Genomic DNA, 15,410 nt, shown 5'->3' with positions numbered 1-15,410 from the left:
CTGATAGTTATTATCCGATGCAACTAGACTTTTCGTAAATAGTAAAATGGTGACATGACGCAGGCCTCATCATAAATACTCATCATATCTCCACATGCTTCAGTAACAAGTACACCTGAAATAATATTTGACAACTTTACATGTATTCATCAAAACATTCTACAGCCCGGCAAATGCGATAAAATTGAAATCTGATAGTATTATTACGCTATCGTCCGGACGGTTTCGGCCCTCTGATTGGTCAAATTCAAATTGTTGTGACAAACTATACGATACTGATTATCTTTAAAGACGGTTGCAAAAAATATTTAAGCACTGCAAGTCTCCTATGAGATCAGATTCTATTAGATACAGTAACAGTTAATATCAGTTGTAGACATGTAGTGAATAATAGTGTTTCATTTGAAATAATCCATAACAAATTATAATACAATTTCATTTATTCAAACAACTGTCATTCTTATTATGCCTACATTGAACATGATTTTATTCATTAACTCCTTCCTGTTCCGTGTTTTAATAATATGTACTCAGCTTCTCTCTGAAGCGGGTTTTCAACTGCTAGTGGTAAATGAATACGTTTATTTGGGAGTGATTCTTGGTTGCCATTTGAAATTGGACATTCAAATAAACAATATTTGTAAAAGACTGAGAGCAATTGTGAGTAGCGGATATAAACTGAAGTGTTTCGTTCCTGTGAATATTGTAAAAATCTTGTACCCATCACTCGCAGAATCAACTCTACGATATGGAATAACCACTTTCTTGCAAAATAAATTTCAAATTACCTAAAATAAGTACAAAATTTTATGGTTAAGTTACTAGTTTCAAAAAATATTTTATCGCAGAAGAGTAACATTTCATTGTTCCTTCGAAACTTTAAAATCTTGCCTGTACAGACAAGATAAGAGACAAAATATTGATTCAGCATATATCTGACTCTGAATATAAAAAGAAATTGGAACATGAACACAACACTAGGTTCACAAAGAATGAAGGCATGCTTGTTACAAAATATAGCAATAAATACGGACAGCGAACCCTAGAATAGAACGTTCTCGTAATGCATGTTGCCAAGCAACATAACAAATTGTAAATTCCCAAATAGATTCAGATATATGCTGAAAACATGGCTCATAAGTAGAAATACTTTATATAATCATCACTATCAATCAATAGCTGTTATTTATTAACATGTAGATTTAGTGTTATTTTAGATTGTGTGCCAATAATAATAATTTGAATATCTTATAAGAATATTATGTATATTTATAATTGGTAATAATATTTTGTATACATATTTATATTGTAATTGAACATGTACATCCTGTTGACAAACTGCTTAATTGTAGTTAAAAGGGGTAATACTTTAAAGAACAATAAATTAAAATTTCTAAAAGAACTTTGATTGGCTGTAGTAATCTTTAGTGACCAGAATTAGTGAATAGCCAGGTAATTTTTAAACTTCCTTATCCAGATTTTTCTTACCCACCACTTCCTACAACTACAGAAAACACCCCAATTGAGAATGCTTTTGTCCCAGTATTATTTACAGATACTTTAATAGTACACAACTGCTGATCCTGTACAAATCGCAAGTGCGCCCTACTGTCGAATTTGGCAGCCATCTCTGGTCCGGAGCTCCTAAATACCTGAGAAAAACCCTTGACTCTGTGCAAAAACGGGCGGTCCGTTTGATAGATTCCCCAATCTTAACAAACGGACTGCAATCTTTAGAGCACAGGCGTCAGGTAGGTATGCTGTCCTTGTTCTATCGGTATTACAATGGAAGATGCTCTGAGGAACTAGCGTCATTGATCCCTTCGGCACCGGTGCGTAGTCGGGATACACGCCAAACGCGCGCCCAACATTTGTACACGGTTGACATTTGTCACATGAGAACGGGTCGCTTCTACGATTCGTTCTTAAGTTCAACAGCTCGGCTGTAGAACGAACTGCTGGCCTCTGTGTTTCCTCCCTCCTACAATATGGGACTCTTCAAGACCCATGTTCACTCCTTCCTCTCCACAAAAAAGACCCTCCACACAGCATCCCCAAAGATGACATAGGCCCTGAGGGAAATTATTTTCTTCAGGGCCTTCTGTGTGGAGTTAATATATAAAAAAAAAATAGTAGAGTGGGGATTATTTTGCGTCATTTTAGATAAAATAAAAAAGTCCACTCATTCCGAACTTCTACCGCTTTATAACACATTTCTCTTGAACACTTTAAGATATTAAGATTTTAAAAAAATATATGTTGTTTTTAAAGTTAATATCTATATTCGTTCAGCACTGGAGCACCCGGAAGACCCATGGTCTTCACCAATTCCTGACACATCCACGAGTCCATAGAGACATAAAGCATACTCATATGTAAAGCATTTAAGCATTAAAATGAATCATCAACACAAGAAAGTTTTTTTTTTCAACTTTGAGGATTCAAAAAAAAAAATCGCAAATTGCGCCACAATACGAAGTATGTGAAAAAAATACAAATAAATAGTAGTATATCTGTGTGTGAGGATATAATGGCCAAACGTATGATTCTAGAGATAGCCTCATTTTTAATGTCAGTGCCATACAATTTTTTCTTAAAAAAATGATGACTCCTTCATTTGTACACGCAATTGCTTCGTACGAAATTTTATAGCATAGTAATGATCAGCAGAATCCATTTCTAGCAAAAAAAAATAGCCTCTATGTCTATGAAAGAGGATTATCAGCCCACTGTGCATCGCCAACTACCGCCTAGACCACTTCACCTCCTGCATCCGGTGTCATCATCATCGGTCCCGAAGTCATCTCCCATGCTGCATCTCTCTCTCTCTGGTTTCAATCCTGGGATTGGTTTGCAGCAATTTCATCTAATCTCCTCTTCCGTTCTTCCCTGTCTTGTGCGGCTCTTTTGACTTCTGCATATGATGAGCAGCGCACGTCCACCAGCAGGTCCTCCAGGTACTCTCGTACTACCTACAGTTGGTCCCCTCGGTCATACCCTCCATTATGACATGCAAGAGGCCTTCTTGTCGTATAACATGGCCGATCCATCTTGCACGCCTTTCGGACAAGGTCCTGAGCAGGTGCCTTCCTCCTTCGATTCTTTGGAGAACCTCCTCATTTGCAGAGATGTGCTTTATTTCAAATAAATCCATTTCAAATGCAAATGCAAAATGGGTATTTTCCATTTTGCATTTTAAATGCTTTTCTAAAAACCATTTTGCATTTTAAATGCTTTTTTGCAACATTCTTCCTACTATCTCCACTCATCTTTTTTTCATAAGTCCCAAATATCAGTCGGTCCTCGACCTCGCTATGAGAGATAATTTACATTTGTCAAGTTGCTCCCTGGTAGGAGCCCTGGCAATTGAGTGATACCATTACAAAAAATACTGAACACGGGGCCATGACGCTGTAATATTAAATGTTAGATAGCAGTTTCTATGTTTTTACGTTGGCAACATTAGTCCCGCGCAAATTTTTTGTGGTTTCATAATCTGTAGTCGTGGTGTTTTTGGATTTACCATCATGTAATATGTTTGTTCTACATTGATGTCCATTATTAAATGACAAATTTATTTAAAAATTCTATAATTATTTAAATTGTTTGAACTGAGAAACCATTTTGCATTTTCAATGCATTTTGAAAATAAGTATTTTGCATTTTGCATTTGAAATGCTTTTCTAAAAACCATTTTGCATTTTGCATTTTCAAATGGAAAAGTTTTGACCCATTTCCATTTTGCATTTCAAATGGTTTTGGGTACCCATTTTGCACATCTCTGCTCATTTGTAATATGGTCTCTCCAGGAAATTCCTAACAGTCTTCTATGCTGCCTCCTGACTCAATAAAAACACTGTGACCTTCAACATGCATCTTTCATTGTATCTCCGTCACCTGATCCCCAAATATGTATACTTTTACCATATAATATATAATGACATTTCCATGATAGAAAAAAATCGCAAGGTTTGCTCGGAAAATTATTAAAAACACATTTTGTTCTGTTATTTAAGGTGCTATAGGTATGAAAAAAATTCACAGCGTACCTTTAAATGCAACTTAAGCGTTCGTCAAGAGATTTTCGCCCTATTTTAAACGAGACGTGTTTTATTAAATATTTTCATACCTTTCGTTTAGTTATTATAGTTTTTTTTAAATGTAAGAGCTTTCCCTCTAAAATTCGTAGTTACATATCACTCTTTCAAACCATCTTCTTTTTCTTTTTGAACACCGCATCTCTGCCAAACGAAGTTTCCGAAATAAGAAGGCTGTATATATATATATATATACAGTTCAATGTACCGAAAGTGAATCATCACTCTTCACACACACGTTTCCTTGAATACATTTAGTTAAAAAAAGGATAATTGATTAAAATCACGATCGCATAAAAATATAGATTGATTTGATATATTCATGTCAGTTCGAAGTTCAAGTTTGGTTAATGGATTTTTTTCTGACATTTTCAAAATCGTTATTTTCCTAATAAATAAATTCTGAATTATCAAAATCTTGCATGGTTTTTATGCAACAATTTTTTTTAATAAATTTTCCAAATGCTACAAAATAAATTGAAATATCTACTTATATAGTTATTACTTAAAAATAAATAATTTTGTTTTCTTTTTTTTTTTAATTAATTAAAATTACGCATTGATTTATTTTTGTTTAATTTATCCACGAAGGAGGCTCTGAGGAAAATATTTCTCTCAGGACCTATATCATCTTTAGGGATGCTGTGTGGCGGGGGAGTGATATGAAGGGTGGGTAGCAATCTAGGGGACAGTGTACCCAGGGGTATGAATCCAGCGATACAAGACTACGGGTCGAGAGAGAGCAGTTGGAGGGGTCAAAAGATCTTTCAGAACCGGCTTCTCTCGATCCGGCAGCTCCACCAAGACCTGAACGCACCTCACCCGATTAACCCGGGCACACCTGCTAAGTCACCAAACGTAGCGAACCACTTGGGGTGACCTACGACGGAGGTGTTGCCCGCCTCCGAAACTAGATTTTTTTTTTAATATAGCAACTCTCTTTCTTCTTTTGATCTGAGAGTAATATTTACGAAACCGTGCTTGTGTAATTTGTTTGAACGTTTTTGGGAACTAGTCTATAACCATTTGAATTAATTCGACGATCTTTTTAACTCTTCATTAAACTATAATAATTTAAGTTGTGACTGTCTGTCTGTAACTCGACACAATGACAATTCAAGACGAATCTGAAAAATAATTTACTGAATTCGTAATCAATTATTTTCTAAAGACAATCATTTTGGCTTGATTACATTTTAATTGAAGTAAAATAAATACGCAAAATTGTCAATGGAAACGAAATTATTGAAATATTAATTTTTGTAACATCTGTACATAGTAATTACTAATTTTGTAGGCACCTAAACCGTTTTGTGTGAATTTTATAAGCAATTATAATCCGATTTTAAAGATGGTGACATCCTGCTTTTTTCACTAAAATTCTGCTACACAATTATCACTGGCTTACATCATAATACTAAATGGCAAAGTTGTCAAAGATTCCCACCCATGTGTCGTGGATTTTATTCCTGCGCTAGATAAGTCCTCCATCGTTGCACAAGTAACATTTGGCGATCCACATTGGCGTCTAACATACGGAACCGGGCAAAAGATTCATTGGTTGTTTTTATTTTACGCAATAAATAACATTGCAAAAAAGCATGTTTTATTTGATTTTGTAAAGTTCAGCCACAAACTTTAATCTAGAACAGTTAATTTTCTACATTATACAATGAAACCATATCCGAAAAGTGGTTCATAAGTAGGAGGTTTAACTCTTCAAAGATTTTTTTAGGCTTGATACTTTATTTTTTTCTAGGTCTATAAAAAGAGTTAAAATTAATTTAATAAGTCAAATTAATTTTTCAATACAGCAAAGGCCAAGATGTGTTATACTTGTAGTAATTAATTAGAGAATCTACAACATTTTTAAGCGAACGAATTTTCAAACCAAAAATACATAATATTGTATAATGTTGTATTACTTCGCATTACATCGCCTTAATCGCCTAGAAAACCCTCGTGAGGAGGATTGTGAGAATTATTCTTATACAATATTTAACTTACTGTAATTACCGCTTAAGCCATAATCATGTATAAACAAAACTTAAATATAAACTAATGAAAAAATATATAAGTTACTCGTAAACAGGGAACGTTTGTCTTTTTTTATAAAAAAAAGAAAAAAAGGTGGTTTGTTCTAAAACCAATCTCGAAGTAATGAACTGGAACCGTATCATAGATAATAAAATTAATAGACTGGCCCCGATCTGGGTATCATTTCGGCGACTAACTAACTAACTAACTAACCATCACGCCGTTTCACCACATGGTTAGGCAGTGAGGACGGACCGCCAAACAACTCGGTCACACCACACACTTCTTGCCTCATTCACATTCACACATCGTCTCATGCATACTCTTCTATTATTCTGACTCTTGACATGGCCCGACTCGGGTATCTGATTCACTTGCTATTTCCATGTTTTCCTCGGGCGTCCCCGATTTCTGCTACCATTCACATTTTTGTCATATATCCTCCTAACACTCTTTTCTTCTTTCATTCGATCTACATGTCCAAACCATCTAAGCGTCCATTGTATTTGTCCTTGTATTCTTTGCGGATCTTCACATTTCTCACGCGATCATATATGGTTTTACCACACATATGGGATCATCTTATTTTACATCATTCAGTCTACTTTCATCCTTCCTCCGCCAGTTCCATGTCTCACTGTCAAACATCAGGGTAGGTAACAGCACTCCATTGTAGACTGCTAACTTCGCTTCTTTGGACAATGTTTTGCTAACGCCAACTGCGTTCAGTTCTCCATTAATGGAGTTACCTGCATTTACCCTTCTTTAAATATCTCTGTCAGCCTTCCCATCTCTCGTAAAATACTTCCCAAATACACAAACTCATCCACCTGCTCCAAGTATTCCTCATTCACAACTATATTGCACACTCTTTTCGTACTCTCTCTTTCAAACACCATGACTTTTGATGAGTTCTAGGCAAACTACGTGACCATATTTTGGGTTCGAGAATGCTTTGAATAAACTATGGCTACCAAAGAGCGCGCATTGAAATAACTAGACACTGTGCAGAAAAGTAAAGTTCGCTATAATAAGGCAAAGGTTTGCAACGCAGTTCATTGTGGCACTTTTCCTCTAAGTATCTGATGGTTCCTTTTTCAAACGAACCGTCTGGCATAGCGATGCTAAAATTTAGAGAGGTAGGTAAATTATAACACATTTGTAAAAGTGTCTAACTGAATAGTGTAACAAAATATTTAAATTTGGAAACAAGTTCGAACTTTTGGGATTTGCACTAAAGTTTTTTACGCAGTCAACAATTTGCACACAATCGTAAAAAGGATTAGTAAATTCGAGGACGTTGACTGTTGAATAGTATCAGATTAATTTGTTGAGAAATCACAGAAGGGAAACGGTCACATTTTGGTTTGCTCCCCTTTTCCTGAAAGGCTGAATTAAAATTCATTTGAATTTCTATGAAATAAAAATGACGAAAATGTACTGAATACATTAGAAAAAGATTGAAAATAATGTGTGAGCGAGTTAGAATACCCGATGAGAAAATAAGATATTTAATCTCATTGTATCTTGTCTGCCTACCCCTGTAAGCAAATATCATGATGAATCTGACTTGCTAAATTATTTAAAAAAAAAATGCACGATCTGCGCTTTAAGCTCAAACAAAAAACATAGCTTTTTTATAAAAGTTCATCAAAACACGACAGGTTGACGTAAAATTGGGAGGAACAACTTTTCCCATCAACTACTTTTTAGACAAAAAATTGCTGACATCCTACATAATTTAACTCGAAACGAATTGTAAAACGCAATTATTTTTAAGTAATTCTGGTTCCTTCGAAATATTTAAGTGCTGTTTTTATTCACTTTACGAAGCTTGCCATAAAAACTTGTATATTTTGTTGAGTCAATACTGCCACCACATCATTTGGTGGTTAAAATTATACGTTTTAAAGAATTATTGATAAATTGTTTTAAGGCTTGTGTACTTAGTATTTATTTAATTTGAATTTCAGGCCCAGCTGGGCTTTTACAAGTTTATTTATTTTTAACATAATGTTAAGCGATCATAACATCGCAAAAATAATAGATTACGAATAAAAATTTATAAGTCGAAGCAGAGCTACAAATACCAGGGCAGTTTGATTAATTAAATTTGTCGTTCTACTTTCAGATATAAATTCTATCAAGACTTGTTTATATTTGGTGATTGATGTATAGAATATGTAAACAATATCCTTAATCATTTATTATTTGTTTCTCAAATTATCTTTATTATTTAGTTGGTTAAAAATTATATATTTGATTTGGAAATCGCATGTGAATTTGAGTGCTTACTTTTAATCTTACAAGGAGAAAAATAAGAATTGATGATTTATTAAAATCCTGTTAAAATTCCAGGCTATTTTCTAATATAGCTGATTTATTAAAATCCTGTTAATAGCAGGTTACAACAGGCTATTTCCTAATATTGCTGATTTATTAAAATACTGTTAAAATAGCAGTCTATTTTCTAATATTTCTGATTTATTAAAATCCTGTTAAAATAGCAGGCTATTTCCTAATATTTATTTATTTATTTATTTATTTATTTATTTATTTACGGACAAATAGTCCATTAACAACACATTAATTACACGAATAAGTTTTATAAACAGAGATGACAGTGAAAGGAGAGCATATATAAATGAGGAGCGAAGACAATAACAATGACAATAATAATATAAAAGTAAGAATGGGAGATAATAATAAGTCAAAGCATGAAGATGGTTCAAAGGGCATTAGAAATTAGACATTGCGTATTGACTGTCGAAAGTCATTTAGGCATATACCACAAAATTCAATGCTTTGACTTGACAGTGAGTTGACAAGTCTCGACATTCTAGACAAAGGAGAATGGTATCCATAATTGGTAGAATGTTGATTGACGAACAGCAATTCATTATTTCGGAGTCTACGGGAAGGGATGTTGAATTGGATAAGTTGCAACAAAGCAGGTGAGTCTGTAATACCATTGATAATCTTGAATATGCAAATCAGATCAGTGTCCCTTCTACGTTTCTCCAAAGAAGAAATGTTTAAAGTTTGTTCAACTTCATCATATGAGTACTCTCCTCTTTCAAGACCCAACCTCCAAGCGATTCCTCGTAGGAAGCGATGTTGTACGGATTCTATGTGACAGATGTGGACAGCATAGAAAGGAGACCAAATAACACTAGCGTATTCAAGGTGAGGGCGAACTAACGAGCAGTAAAGAGTTTTAAGGGTACTTATATGTTTAAAGTCAGAGGTTATTCTATGAACGAAGCCAAGTAGTTTAAGTGATTTGTTAACAATGTTATTAATGTGCTCACGGAAAGAAAGTTTGCAGTCTAGAGTGACCCCAAGATCCTTGATAGATGTTACAGTAGATAAACAAACATTGTTTAATTTATAATCAAACTGAATAGGTTTTTTGGTTCTATAAAAGGACAAAATTTTACATTTATCAACATTAAGTTCCATGCAGTTTATTTTGCACCAATTATTAAACGAGTCAATATCACGTTGAAAATGTAAGCAGTCAAGGTAGGATTTAATTGTCTGAAGAATCTTATTATCATCCGCAAAAAGCCAGAAGCGTGTATGAGAAAAAACTTTGGTGATATCGTTAATAAAAAGGTTGAAGAGAAGCGGGGCCAAATGAGCTCCTTGGGGAACGCCGGACGTTACGTCAATGTTAAAGGATTCAAAGTTGTTTATTTTAACCCTTTGTTTTCTATCGCTCAAGTAAGAGCGAAAGAATGATAACAACGGGTTTCTAATGCCTATAGCATAAAGTTTGGCCATGAGAATCGAGTGATTTACTTTATCAAAGGCTTTGGAGAAATCAGTATAGAGTACGTCAACCTGAGTGTTGTCTTCCAAGGCTTTAACAATGGTATTTGTAAAGGACAATAAATTAGTTGTTGTAGATTTCGCCGATCTAAATCCATGCTGTTCATCAATCAGAACATTTTTGAATATAGGAGTGATTTTCTTTGTAATTATCGACTCAAATATTTTTGGAATACAAGATATAATTGATATTGGTCTATAATTTTCAATGTTTGACTTGTTCCCGGACTTAAAAATGGGTCGAATATATGAAATTTTCCATGAATCAGCAAATGTTCCAGATGAGAGTGATAAGTTGTACAACATACAAATTGGGTTAGATAATGAATATTTACATTCTTTTAGCAAGATTTCTGGAATGCCATCAGGTCCGGTACTTTTTTTGTTAGAGAGTTTACTTAAAGATTGGTAAACCTCTACAAGTGAGATTTGGCAATCATTCAAGTCAATGTTGTAGTCATAGTTGAGTGGAGGGATGTTGCATGAGGCACCAGAATATACAGAGGAGAAGTGTTTAGCAAAAAGGTTGGCGATGTCAAGACCGTTAGTAGCATGAGTTTCATTATAGTGCATACTAGAAGGAAGATCATTATCAGTACGCTTTTGCGCAACAAATTGCCAAAATTGTTTAGGGTTTTGCAGTAATTTTGACTCAGTAACTTCTACATAAGATTTATAGCATTTGGCTGATTCGATTTTGGACAGTTCCCTTAAATGAGAAAATTTTCGATACAAGTTTAAGTTGCCAGTGTCTTTAAATAGCTAATGAGTTTTCTTTTTTTCAATTATTAACTGATTTATTAAAATCTGTTCATATCAGGTGATAGCAGGCTATTTCCTAATGTTGCTGATTTATTAAAATCCTGTTAAAATAGCAGTCTATTTCCCCTAATATTGCTGATTTATTAAAATCCTGTTCATACAAGGTGATAGCAGGCTATTTCCTAATGTTGCTGATTTATTAAATTCCTGTTAAAATAGCAGGCTATTTCCTAATATTGTTGATTTAATAAAATCCTGTTAAAAATGTGATAATAGGCTATTTTCTAATAAACTTTTAGTACCTTCATAATACATCAGAACACGTGTTCAAGCAGCTGCGTTTAACCTGTTATTATATAATAGTTAAATGCTAAAATACTTTTTTGTATAATACGAATAATTTGAAAAGATTGTTTTAATAACATAGCCTAATTTTATATCAGTTAGTTTTATCCAACAAATTAATATATTTCGCTTATCATGTTTATCAAACAAGCGCACGATCTGAGAGTAAAACTAAAGTCTGATTACTTAGCTCATTTAGCTAACAAGCATCTAACACACTGATCTTATCTGACTAATCAAGTGTCTAATCACTAAACTTGCCTAACTAACAAACGCCTAATTAACGAGCTTATCTAAATAGCCAGTGTCTAATCCAGGGGTCGAGAACCTGCGGCCCGCGATCACTTTCGGTGCAGCAAAAAAAGTAAAAAAAAATAAATTCAGAACACTTTCTTTTTCCGATACATTTCAAGGCATTATTACAAAAACTAGGGAAAGATACAACGTGACTGACAGATACTTACATATGCAACTAGAAAGCAGTTTAGACACAAATAAATAGGCGATCCATCATCCCTTTATAATTTCTAATTATTATACTAATAAGAAAGCAATTTTTTGATAAAATTTTTGAGGGTAGTGCTAATTAAACTGAGGACTCTCTTACAGATAAAATTACAGTTGACGATTCATGTCCAGACGGATAGAGAGGGAAACCATTATTGTGTTTGAAGTGCAGTTTTAAAATTCTAGTTGCAGACTACGTGCTGCAAAAATCGAAGGAAACCATTTTCGAGTTCTAGGTGTATTTTTAATTAAAGTCGGGAACTGGCACAATGATTCACTCTTAAGGAAAAACCAGTTTTGTGTTCAGAATGTTGCGATAAAATTTTAGTCGTTGATTTACAAATCCAAGATGCAGACTGGGTGCTGCAAAATCAATTTCAAGTGCTGGGTGTTGTTTTAATCAAAGCTTCAACTCGCACGAAGATTCAATCTTAAGATCATTTTTATTTTCCGAATGATGTGTTAAATTTCCAGAAACCCTTTGCATGTTAAATTTTAGTTTCACACCATATGCTGCAAAATTCCGAGGAAAACCATTTGCTTGTTTCGCGTATTGCGATTATTTAAGCTCATGGACTCTTATGTAGAATTACTTTAAAGATTAAACCAGTCTTGTGTTTTGAACGCAACTGAAAACTCGATTTTCGGACCCATCTCAAGTACAAACCATACACAACTCAAGGGAAACCATTCTCGCGTTCCAAGTGCAACCTTAGGTTATGCCTTTTTTTCGATGAATTCTTGTCAGGTGTGATATAAAAAAAAAAAAATATCGAGAATTCCGATTCTAACACCCCGCCAGCAAAATCTTACATCGGCACTACAAACATCAAAATGACCCCCGAGGGCGAAAAGGTTCCAAACTCCTGGTCTAATCACTAAGCTTGTTCAACCACAAACGTCTGATCACTACGCTTGTCTAACTAAAAAATGCTTTTTTAATTAGCTTATCTAACTAACACACGCCAAATACATAACTGAAAAATAATTAGTATCGGTGAGGTTGTGTATTGTATCATGTCTTAAAATTGAGCCTTTCTTACTAACATACAAAATCTAGTAGCTAATTTTACCTAACTAATAAGTGTCTAATTACTGACTTTGTCTAACTAACAAGTCTGAGTTTATCTAATTAACAAATGCCTGGGATTGTCAGTAATTAATCAGTATCTAATTAGCGATGTAGTATTATTGTTTAACACACACGTCTTAATACTGAGCCTCTCTAACTAACATACAACTTCTAATTACTAAGCCTGTATAACTTACAGGTGTCTAATTACTGAGCCTGTATAACTAACAAAAGTCTAAATACTGACCTCTCTAACTTACATACATCCATTACCAAGCTTATCGAACTATTAACTAACACACGTTTGAAACGATCTTATACCTTAAATTATATAAATTAAAACATCTATTATTAAAGCCACGAGCAACGCCTCATTTCAAGACATTACTTAAAGTAATGCCCCCTACAACAGAATAAGCACAAACTGCCGCGTCGGATGTAAATTCCTTTACGCTACCTGAAATGGTAATATGGTGGTACGTAGTTTGCTTTATTTTTAGTCCACGCCGGTCATCAAACCTGAGGTAACCGAGTGCAGTAGATTCTTATGTACATTGTTACTTCTTGTTAGACTGTCAAAGGTACGAAGGGAAAATCTACTCAACCGCTAGATTTAACAAAGGTACTGCAGTAGGACCTTGCGGGATGCCGAATCGTATTATAAAAATTGTGTTTTTTTTGGCTTGAAAACTGTAGGGAAAACAATATTATTGCTTATTGCTGACAGCAAAATTGTTCTTTCGCACACTGATAACGTAAACATTTTATTTAAAAATAACTTTTGCCCTTTACCAGAGGCCAAATAAAATGAAAATAATTCTGCCAACAAAAAACTACATATTATCTAATATAAAATATTAGCGCAGACTTGTGAAATCACGGGATAGTCTGGATTCTTGACACATCAGTTCCAATTTTGAAAATGACAATTAAAATAATTTTCTGATAAAATATAAAATTATAAGTAGGTACCATATCGCTGGTCTGAATTATTCCCATAATCAGTCAAATTTTGAAGTAGACACTTAAATTCAAAGCAATTCTACGTATTATTCCTCCAAGAGTAAATCCGAGTTCATTGTAACAGCCAATATTACAATCAGTACAAATCCTCAAATGTTTTAGTGAAAGATTATCATTCAGAACCGAAACCTTTCTTGAAATGGTTTAGCCGTATTAAGTGACTAGATACTTCACAACCTTCCACTTACCAATCTCCTTCCCCTTAGATTCCGTTCAGCCTCACAGCATAACCCATTTGGGGAATCCATAGTCCCACCGTCTCCAAAGAGTTGGGAGCAATAAGGAATCTCCACCAATCATCGTGTTCACTTTTTAGCTTTATCGTGATTTGATTTGATGATGATTTTCGGGTCACTATGCCTTATTGCGCTTCCTCCTTATTTAGCCAACGTTTCGGTAAGCGGTGCAGTGTCCGACATCAGATCAGATGTTTACATTGTGTGATATATGTGGTTTTAGAAATGTGGAAATCCGAAAACAATACATCAAGAGCGGATGAACCAGAATCAAATACTTGAGTAGGGCCATGTCAAGAAACAGACCAACAGAAGAGTTCGAAAGTTAGTTAGTTATTTTGGTAGTTTCTGTCAACTTAAAAGTGGTGACGATTTAAAAAAAAATCGATATTATTTATTTATTGATCTTCTAGAGTTGACTCGTTCAGTTGATTTTGTGAGGTCCGTCTTTAGTTCATGATCTCAACAGTTCCGTGGTAACGTTGAAGGCATAATGTGTTTACAGGACCGTGCCCAAAGCGATCGTGATCGACCCCGTCACGATCAAATTCCAAATTGCGTCCATTTCGCGAAATGCCTGTGACTGCTACATACCGAAACTGGCCGTATCGGAAAATGACTGGCAGTAATTTTATTTACAGCAAACGGTCAGGCAGTGTACAACTAATGAAAATGGATGACAACGAATTGAATAAGAGTTATTTTTTTCGTTATCACGTATTTCCATTTGAGAACCGTTACTTTCGTCACGGGAAGATTTCAATTGCGACTACCGTGCGACTAATTTGATTTAACAAGTCTTCTTTTTTGTGATCTCTTCCAGGGGGGGGTAGGAGGTGTGAACAAAAAAAGAATAACACTCGTAGATTGGATTCCCCCTCCCCTAGGGTCGAAACCCCCCTCCATGTTCATTATGGCTTCGCCACTATTGGAAACCTTTCAGTTTCAGTTTCAGTGCCGGCAACCCGGGCGTTTATTTAAGGTTGGTTCTGTAGAGATGTTTTTTTTTTCATTACCCTCCTCACTAGACAAAGTCTGTTCTGAGGCTGGTAATTAACAATTTATATAAAAACCTCAAGTTTAGTTTAGTAAAAAATAGTAAAATAAAAATAATAAGAAAAAATAGTAGTAAAAAAATGAGTAATATAAAAATAAGTGTAGCAGATACTATATGTGTTGAAAAATTATGTATAAAATATGAAATGAGTATTTCGTATTATAATTAATTGTAAAATTTTGTGAGTAACAAATCACACGGAGAAAAATTACTAATAATTATGTAATATTGCAAATTATTTGTTATCCGGTTAAAAACGGGATTGCAGGTCCTTAACGAATGAATTGATAGGTTTCCTCATGTATTATCAAGATGTCAGCAAACGTGTTAATTAAAATCCTAATATTTCCCAATTTCTTCATTGTGCGTGCAACAGTACGAACACGTGTTCTGATTTGTTCGGAATTTAATAAAATTTATCAGGAAGAGGCCTGCAATCT

At 34.3% G+C, this 15,410-nt stretch overlaps 1 protein-coding gene across 1 annotated transcript in view; it reads right to left on the bottom strand.

Moving 5' to 3' along the window:
- The window catches only part of LOC149415015 (uncharacterized), a 101,841-nt gene that overhangs the window by 12,256 nt on the left and 74,175 nt on the right, over positions 1-15,410 (bottom strand). The window lies entirely within an intron of this gene.

This window comes from Hesperophylax consimilis, chromosome 19 (genome assembly GCF_061612785.1).
Source record: "Hesperophylax consimilis isolate HC1 chromosome 19, BYU_Hcon_1.0, whole genome shotgun sequence".
Taxonomy (NCBI): Eukaryota; Metazoa; Arthropoda; class Insecta; order Trichoptera; family Limnephilidae; genus Hesperophylax; species Hesperophylax consimilis.
This window is presented reverse-complemented; position numbering and strand designations above follow the sequence as displayed.